This window comes from Megalobrama amblycephala, linkage group LG5 (assembly GCF_018812025.1).
Source record: "Megalobrama amblycephala isolate DHTTF-2021 linkage group LG5, ASM1881202v1, whole genome shotgun sequence".
Taxonomy (NCBI): Eukaryota; Metazoa; Chordata; class Actinopteri; order Cypriniformes; family Xenocyprididae; genus Megalobrama; species Megalobrama amblycephala.
In genome coordinates, this window is record NC_063048.1 from 11,545,352 (window position 1) to 11,555,529 (window position 10,178).

The 10,178-nt window shown below is 36.8% G+C and overlaps 1 protein-coding gene across 1 annotated transcript in view; it reads right to left on the minus strand.

Moving 5' to 3' along the window:
- Positions 1-9,690, minus strand: part of daam1a (dishevelled associated activator of morphogenesis 1a) — a 55,358-nt gene extending 45,668 nt beyond the window's left edge. The window contains 1 exon segment of the mRNA XM_048190652.1: positions 9,356-9,690. The gene's annotated coding sequence lies outside the window, so the exon portion shown is untranslated.
- Positions 9,691-10,178: the final 488 nt, after the last annotated feature.

The window sequence follows — 10,178 nt, forward strand, 5'->3', positions numbered from 1 at the left end:
AGTAGACAAAGTACGATACAATTTTCAGTGATAAACCAACCTTCACAATAACTGTTCCATTAACCCTCTGTTGCATGTGTTCAAGGATACAAAAATGCAAAAAAAAAATTTGCATCATCCAGTGGACTTTTGGTGCCAAATAAATGTGAATTTCACATTTACACGGAGAACGAGTAAACATTGTTTATTTGCATATACTACAGACGTTGTAACAATACAAAATGGATTGAAAATCAGTGACGTTACACTTTAAATACTTGTCCAGATACTCTCAACATCCTCTTCCAAAGCAATTCAGACAAATTGTTGGAGGGGAATAGTATCAATTTCTGCAAACCTTGTACTGTCTATATTAAAGGTCAGCCCCAGGAGACTAAAATCAAGGGCTATCCACGACAAGACTGATATTTCAATACAAAAAAAACATGCACACAATAGTTATAAAAGTATATACAGAGTATAAAAGGAAATAATGACAACAAGCACATAAAAGAATTGGGAGGAACACCTGAAGGAAGGTACATCTCAAGTGATGTGCATGTCTGTGCAGCAACTGGCATGAAAATGCCTCCATAGCACACTTGTCTTATGAAATCTCGCTCTCTCTTTCTCTCTCACCAGTGAAGCTAATCCATGACAGCCCAGCCCATGTATCTCCGTGCCCCACCCTGGTGACCGCACTTCAGCAAGGCATGTGCTGACGTTCACTCCACACGTTTACACCACCTCTCTGATCTGATACACCAGGCCTCATTATGTAAGCAAAGTTCTATCTTTATGAACGGCTGTATCATGCATCAGGAAGCAATTCCCATTCATGCTGGATCAGGAGTAAAAGAGAATAAAACAAAATCATGAAGCACTGTACATACACTCCTGCTCAAAATTAATGGTTTCAGAATGAAAATCAAAAGCAAATATGATGCAGTGGACCATAAAAAAATATTTGAAAACTTTAGCCACACTTTCAAGTCAAGTCACCTTTATTTATATAGCACTTTATACAATACAGTCAGTTCAATATTGGCCTGAAAACAGACACGGAGGCTGCTTTGATTCCGCTCCACAAGTGAGTAACACTGGGTTTGAATGTCATTGAATGTCTGGAGCTGCTGTGCTGTTTGCGACTAACAATGAACACTTGTTTGCATTTACTCTTGTGTACTGTACGTTCATTTTTTGTGCTTCCTTGTCTTTCGTTCATCATCTGCGCTTTATTTTTCGTGAAGCATTATTTTGTTGCGCATCAGCTGTGACAAACAGACATCCACTCTCACATTGCATATAACAGTGGCCAGCTAGTGAGAGTTGTGCAGGTAAACCACTGCGCACAGATGACCGCTAGAGAATGAATTGAAGGATGAAGGATTGGAGGGTGAGTTTTGGAGGCGGAGCAATGAAGAGAGGTGTGTGTTTGTTTCTCAGACAGCACGCACATAGCAAAATGAGCTTATTGCGCTTCAACAGTTTAAAATCATTTTAAAATGCAATTCTTAAAAAAAATGCATGCAAATGATAAGCTTTCATGACAGCAACGTCACGTAAAGCGTAACAGCGATATAGACGATAGTCCAAATTCTCTACCGTTTTAAACATTTCTACCGGTTAATCTAAGTGGCAGGATGTTAATTGTTTTTATATGCTCTGAAAGAAGGGTCCGATTTGTCTTAACCCTTTAACACGTAAGATCACACCGGTGTGATCAGTCTTGTCTGGCCCCAGGAGCGTATGATCTCACCGGTGTGATTAGAACGTTCAGTGCATCGCGTGATCAACTGCCAAATTCAAATGTGTGTGCGCGCTGTGGCTGGCGCTAAACCAGAGATGGACTCGCGCAGCGCTTTTCATATATTACATATATGCAGTGTTTTCAACCAAATAATGTTTATTGTAGATTTCAGACATTTAAATACACACGAGTACTAACAAAACAATATATTTAGAGTTTGTAAAATACACAATGGTGTCTATAGAAGCGGAAATAACAACCCTTTCCATTATAATTAGACGACACGTTTTATTCATATCAATACACATTGTGAAAGTAACTTTAAAGCTTACTCTATTCTTCCCCAGTTCACCGACTCACTTACTTTCATGTATTTCGGGAGAAGTGGATAAATTCACGGGTTGTAAATCCCAACAGATCCGATTCTCTGTGCGGCGCAAACTAACATGGCGGCGCCCATCGCGCATATGGCTCAACTAACATGATCGTTATAAAGGTGTTTAAACTGCAAAACACATCACTTGCACATATTTGTCAATAGGAATATTAGATATTTCATGCAAGTCAACAAATTTGTGATATTTTGATAACAAAGGAAAAATTAAATGAAAGCAGATATCATTCTCAGTGCTGCGGTGTGTCAATAACAAGCATGACGCGTCACCATGGAAACCATAAAGGTAAGTTCTAAATAACGTCGCTTCAAAAAACTCACGCTGGGGGTCGCCAGAATATTTAAAACTTACGTGGAAAGGGTTAAAGAGCTGTAAAATGAAAAAGAAAATATTCTTATTACTCATTCATCCATAGACAGGCCTTAAAGGGATAGTTCACCCAAAAATGAAAATTTGATGTTTATCTGCTTACCCCCAGGGCATCCAAGATGTAAGTGACTTTGTTTCTTCAGTAGAACACAAATGATGATTTTTAACTCCAACCATTGCGGTCTGTCAGCCGTATAAAGTGGGTCAATGGGAACTTCTTTTAAAGAGTAAATAAACTTGCTTAGACAAATTCAAATTAAACCCTGCAGCTCGTGACGACACATTGATGTCTTAAGACACGAAACGATTGGTTTGTGCAAGAAACCAAACAGTATTTATATCATTTTTTTACCTCTAAAACACCACTATGTCCAACTGTGTTCAGCACTCGTTTAGTGAGGTCTGATCGCGCTCTGACAATGGCAGTGATGTCTCGTGCGTATACTTCAGTGAGTGCTAGACATCACTTCCGTTGTGTTAAACGCAGTTGGAAATAGTGGTGTATTAGAGGTAAAAAAATGATATAAATACTGTTCGGTTTCTCGCGCAAACTGATCGTTTCGTGTCTTAGGACATCAATGTGTCATCATGAGCCGCAGGGTTTAATTTGGATTTGTCTGTGCATGTTTTATTTACTCTTATTAAAGAAGTTCCCATTGACCCACATTATACGGCTGACAGACCGCAATGGTTGGAATTAAAAATCATCATTTGTGTTCTACTGAAGAAACAAAGTCACCTACATCTTGGATGCACTGGGGGTAAGCAGATAAACATCCAATTTTTTTTTATTTCTGGGTGAACTATCCCTTTAAGAGAAATAAAGTGAAAGAAGCAACTAGAATTTCTACCCATCTTGCACAAAATACTGGTAATTACATGTGGTCACAAACTCTTCCTGAGCTTTAGATCACAGACTGCTTTTGTCTTCAGTTGTCAACAGAATGTCTGGAACCTATAGAAAGTTGTATCTGTCCTGGTTGTTGGTTTTCACTGCAAACGGCTTATTGGTCAATCTCCAATAGAATGATCAAATCCGACATGCATAGCTTGAAAGCAAAGATAAGCATTCTAAAGATTAATAAAATATGTGCATTCTTCAAATACATGTGAAGACAAACGTGCCTGTTTCATCTTTGTGTACTTAAACTAAACAGTTGTAATCAGTTTCATTAAAAGTCTCACCACATTTAGGCACCGTCTAAAGAGTTTAGGCGGTTGGATTTATAAAGGAGAGAGTTCTCAAAGAGGCACACAACTCAAGTGATGTCATGGGAAATGTACTGCTCATGAGCAATTTGCATTTTCTTTCTTTGCTGTTGCAACGGTTGTGACAGGAACAAGATATGTGGATGAGTAGTCTTAATTTTAAGTTAATGTATGCCAATAATTGGACATTTTTTGTATTTTATTCTATTTTATTTAACTAAAACATATTTTAGCTTAGCTTAGAAAAAGTGTAAAATATTAATATGTATTAAACAACAGTACCAGTTATAGTTATAGTAAAGATCTTTAAAAATTCAACTTCAATACACAACCTGTCCGAGATGCGGCTTTCTGTGCGTGCGAGTACTGCATTGAGTTTTTTAAGCACCTCATTGCACTGTTGCAATAACTGTTTTTAACATTGTCACATGTCCAGTCTGTTCTGCAGCGACATAAAAATTACACTTTTCCTAGCTTTTTGAAGTATTAAAATCATTCAGTTATCGCAAGCCGTTGCAGTATGCATATCGCAATATGTACATCGGCGATATTTCGATATATCGTGCAGCCCTATCAGCAAGTATGAGTTAAATTGATCAAATTACAGTAAATACTTTTACGTTATTATAAAAAAATAAAAAATAAAAATGCTGTTCTTTTGAATACTCTATTTGTCAAAGAATCCTAAAAAAAGGTATCACTGTTTTCACAAAAATATTAAGCAGCACAACTGTTTAATGATTTCTGAAAGATCATGCGACACTGAAGACTGGAGTAAAGATGCGGAAAATTCAGCTTTGCCATCACAGGAATAAATTATATTTTAAAATATATTACAATAGAAAAAAAATTGATAATTGAAATAATATAACAGTAGTGTTCTTATGCAGGTTGATTGCAAAGAGCATACTAAAGACCTTCATAGATAGTCCTAATAGATACTGCGCCTTTAAACCAAACCAAAACTAATGCATACATCCCAGAGCAAATATCACTCAAGCCCTGGCGCTCCATAATTGCACAGCAATTGTATGAACAGATGAGGCACGATTTTGAGGTCCCATGATGAAGTCAGCAGTCATATCTCTTCCAGGATGTGACCTAAAGAGCTTTTTCCCTGGGAAAGACAACAGCACTTCAACACCAGACTCTCTCAACAGACCTCACTAAATAATCTAATGAATGTGTGGCTGTTAGTCTGTCTTTCCTTATTTGCTGTGTGACATTTTCTCTCCCTGCACCATTTATTTTGTGCCCGTGTCATCTGGAATGGAAAAAAATCCATCATCATCAGTGCTCTGATATCAAATGCAGTCATGAAACTAACACTAAACCAACATCTCCGCAGGCTTGCAACATTGTCTGTAATTTTTCTGCCTCTCTCATTAAAAGCTAATCCATTACTCTAGAAGCCTTGATCAGTGGGGCTGCAGAAGAGTGGATGGGTTTCCATTTTAGAGTTTACATAATGGAGGTCAGCCAGTGCAGCTCTCAGGCCAGTCTAGGATCGACTAGAAAACAAACCCTGGCCTTTGGTCCAGCAGCCACAAGCCAATTTTCCTAATGGCAAGTTACAGTATTGATCCCTACTGAACTAATCAAAGCAATGTCCGTTGTTGGCATATGCAACCATGAGATTTATCTGTTGTTGTCGTTCGAGTAAACAAGGTGAAAAAAACAAAACCAAATGACTTGGTTTTTGAATCACATTATATGTAACAATGAAATTAATAATATATTAAACATACTTCAACACATTCAAACATGTTGTAGAATGATTGTTTTGACCAAGTAAAACAGCGCTGGGTTACCCCACAATTTTAGTTCTTAGTAAGTAGTAATTCAACATTTGTGGCTGTGATCTGTAAGTGATCAAACGTAACTGTAGTTCAGGTATGTTAAACAACTTTAATCATAATTTTTTATTATAAAATATGCATAATAGTATTGTCAAAAGTACCAACCGCGATACCAAGTCGGTACTGAAATTAAAAAAAAAATGTGATGCTTTGAGCGGTGTTGAGCGGTGTTGAGCGTTTTCGTAAACACCTCTGATTGGCTATTGTGTTCACGCGCTCATCAGATATGTCTGTGATTGGCTACAATGATCAACACTTCAAAAACATTTTGTAAACAGACATCAATGACGCTCTTCACCAAGCACTTACGCAGATACACACGCTCCCGTGCGTTGATCATTGTAGCCAATCACAGACATATCTGATGAGCGCGTGAACACAAAGGCCAATCAGAGGTGTTAACGAATCCACTCAACAGTGCTCAAAGCATAATGTCATAATGATATAGTAATGTACCAAATGAGACCATTCCCCTAACGACATTAGTTGAGAGAGATGTTTTTTTTCCCCTTAAGAAAATCACACTATCTGTATTGACAGATATCGTTCAGAATAACTGGCAATATTGGCAGAGAAATGTAGTATCAGTGCATCTCTAGTATAAATGCCTTTTATAATAAATTCAAAAATTAACTTTAAATTTGAATAAATTAAAATTAATTAAATTCAATAAAACAAAAAATGAATGTAATTGTTTGTTGTGTAGTTATTTATTTAGAATTAGATACAGTTGTGTAGTTAGTTATTTAGATATTTATTTTGGATAAACTCTTGTATATTGTATGGACTTACAAACAGATAAATTAAAAAGATATTAAATCAACAATACTAGAACTTTAAAGGTGCCATCGAACGTTTTTTTACAAGATGTAATATAAGTCTAAGGTGTCCCCTGAATGTGTCTGTGAAGTTTCAGCTCAAAATACCCCATAGATTTTTAATTTTTTTAATTAATTTTTTTAACTGCCTATTTTGAGGCATAATTAGAAATGCGGCGATTCAGGCTGCGGCTCCTTTAATTGCTCGCGCTCTCCGCCCCCTCCCAAGCTCTGGACTCTATCACTGCATAAACAAAGTTCACACAGCTAATATAATCCTCAAAATGGATCTTTACAAAGTGTTCGTCATGCAGCATGTCTATGGTATTTATTTGGATGTTTACATTTGATTCTGAATGAGTTTGAGGCTGTCCTCCGTGGCTAACGGCTAATGCTACACTGTTGGAGAGATTTATAAAGAATGAAGTTGTGTTTATGAATTATACAGACTGCAAGTGTTTAAAAATGAAAATAGCGACGGCTCTTGTCTCCGTGAATACAGTAAGAAACGATGGTAACTTTAACCACATTTAACAGTAGATTAGCAACATGCTAACGAAACATTTAGAAAGACAATTCACAAATATCACTAAAAATATCATGATATCATGGATCATGACAGTTATTATTGCTCCATCTGCCATTTTTCGCTGTTGTTCTTGCTTGCTTACCTAGTCTGATGATTCAGCTGTGCACAGATCCAGACGTTAATACTGGCTGCCCTTGTGTAATGTCCTTGAACAATGAGCTGGCATATGCAAATATTGGGGGCGTACATATTAATGATCCCGACTGTTACGTAAATTTTTAATTCGATGGCACCTTTAAACCAATTTAAAAATAATAACTCAAAGACTGTGAAAGCCTCTTAGCTGGGCCTCAAATGGGAGCAGAAATTAGTGAAAGGGGACATATTATGAAAAATTAATACAATTTTCCTTGTTCTTTTGAGGTAAAAGAGATTAATTTATCATTAGGTTTTAATTTTTCCAGATTTTATTCAAGTTTTAAGAGAGAAAATATTAAGACCTTATCTATGCATGTATACATTCATATAAGATAACGTCCAAAAACAAGTGATGTTAAACACGTACACAGAACATTATCTATGTCCCTGTTAAGTTAGAGATAGTAAGGTTGTTGGGTATCTCAATGGGACTTTATGTGTAATCAATAACATCAGGACAGTAGCAGAGGCGTCCCATAGGGGTCATAGGCCGCACCCCTCAGGGATCTGAGCACTTAGACAAAACAAGAAAGATGAGGAAAGAGAGGACAACTAGAGAGGAAAGATGCAAAAATGCAGTCTATCAGGCAGACGACAAGCCAAATAGTTTTCAAAATACAGACCCCTGACCCACATTAACTTCATTCCACAGCCACATTTAAGCCTGATTCCTCCAGAGTCCAGAGAACCAGTATTATCCAACACACGCACACTGTCTGTTTTTGCCAGCCCTGTTTGTGATTCGGCAGGCCGCATTACATGTGATAATCCTGTGGCTTCAATACTGGGGATTGCAGATGCACTGAGTATATAATGAATTTCCTCAAGCTCAACTGTGATTGGATGAGCAAATACCAAATAGCACATCCTGGTACTGGTTATTAATTAATATTAGAGGGTCATCAACAAAAACGCAGTCCAAATGTCACCATGGTGAAAAATCACAATGCAAAACACTACTAAAAACAACAAAGGAATAAAAGTTCTACTTGTTTTCACAGTAATGCCATAGTAGAACCATTTTGGGTTCCCCAAAGAACTTTTCAGTGAACAATTCTAGTATGAACTGTTTCTTTCTTAGCCATTTTAATAATCTAAAGAACACTTTTCCACTATAAAAGACCTTTTGTATCAATAATAAACCTTTATTTCTAAGAGTGAATTGTAGTGAACATAATATACACACACACAAACACACAGATGCCCAATCCCTGACCCTCATCCAACAAAAACAGATCAGTACACAATGGACAAACATGAATCAGAGAGGACAGTAACATATTAGATAAATAAATCATCAACAGGCTGTTTACGTATAGCTGATTAAGTAAGCATTATGTCACTTGGCACACCCACAGGAAAAATGCACACCAGTCTCATTCCATTCATAATAGTTCCTCAGTTGAGGTCAAAACTTTACGGCTGCTTCATCTGAGTCACTTAGCTATGGGACAAAAGCACACACACACCAGTTCATCTGGGGCCGGTTACAAATTACAACTTAATCTATTTTTGAAGTAAAACTTATGCACTACCAAGTGTTTTTGTGTTGCACCATTAAACTTAGCTGAAGCGTAACTCTACGTATAAACTAAATAACTTTACGGAAGCCTCCGATCAGGAGTTATGGTTGGAATAAAACAGCAGGCTGACAGAAGTTCATCAATAAGCTTACCCGACAGACTACAATTCTATAGACATGATAATGCTGCCAAATGTGCAAATGTCATTTTTTATGTTTTTTTTTATTATTATTTATTGATCTTTATTCATTTCAAATACATTTTCTGAATGTAATTTAGCCTATGCTACATTTAAAAATACCTATTATGATCACGATTAAGTAGTATCGTATTTAACTTATTTTTACCATTAGTTACACAAGGCAAAGGTTAGAATGAAGGATAAACTGCATTTCAACACAACTTCTGCTCATATATTTGAAGGCTGCTATTGGAATATTGAGGGTAAATGTCATAATATGCGACTATGCATTACTTTACTCTAGTGTGGACTTTTACGTTTCAATTTAAGTACGAAATTACTAATGGCTGATGTAACCCTACCCTAGGGCCAAAGGGTAAGTATGCATAAAGCTTATCTATCTGCAGTGATCCACGTATCTTCACATGGCAACTCACACAACAAACTCTAACTGAGCTACACTAGCTGAGAAATACAGAAACAAACACCCTAAAGCGTCAATGTTAAAGTGACATCACATTCTGATTTCTCTAAAGCATGCTCACCTGGCTAGAAAGGCACATCAAGAGCACATTGTCACGTGAAATCCAGGCAGCGAGAGCCGTGTTGATCTCAGCCCTGAATGCTGCGGTGTGGGAAGCACGCAGACCGCAACGGCTCATACATCTCTCACCATCAAATCAGAGAGCTGGTCCTGAAATAGCGGATGAAACTCCCTCTACTCCACAAGAGCAACACAAAAAAGCACTCTTTGAAACAGCACAGCCTCGGGTTTAATTCTCCACTGGATTTACAGTATAAGCAGTTTGAATATTTTAATATCTGACTACAACTGTAAGCTTGAGCTCAGAGTCTGAATAAGCGCTCCGTCCACACACACAGTCAGACAGATGTTCCCGGTCTAACTGGGACCGCCCTCTTCCTGTATGCCACACCTCCTTTTTGCACTGTCCACTGGGAGAGCTGACAAGTGTACAGTGAAAAAGAATCTAAGATGTTAAAACAGTAACATGAATTGGAGGACCAATCACTAGCCAGCATTGTGTTTGCTAAGCAGCATTGCTATTATTAGCTAAAAAAATAAAGCTGAAATTAAATAAAATATAAATATTAGATAAAAAATTAAACCTAAATGAAAATTAAATAAAATTATGTTTATGTTGAAGTATTAAAATTACTAAAAATGACAGCTAAAAGGCAAAAAAACAAAAACAAATGAAAAGGACAGGAGCACATAAGAAATTTACTAAAACTAAAATAAAAATTAAAAATTAAAATCTAAAAAATAAAAGCTAATTCCAAATATGAATAAATACTATAAGAGTATATAAACAATACTAAAATAACACTAACTAAGGCAACTGTCAC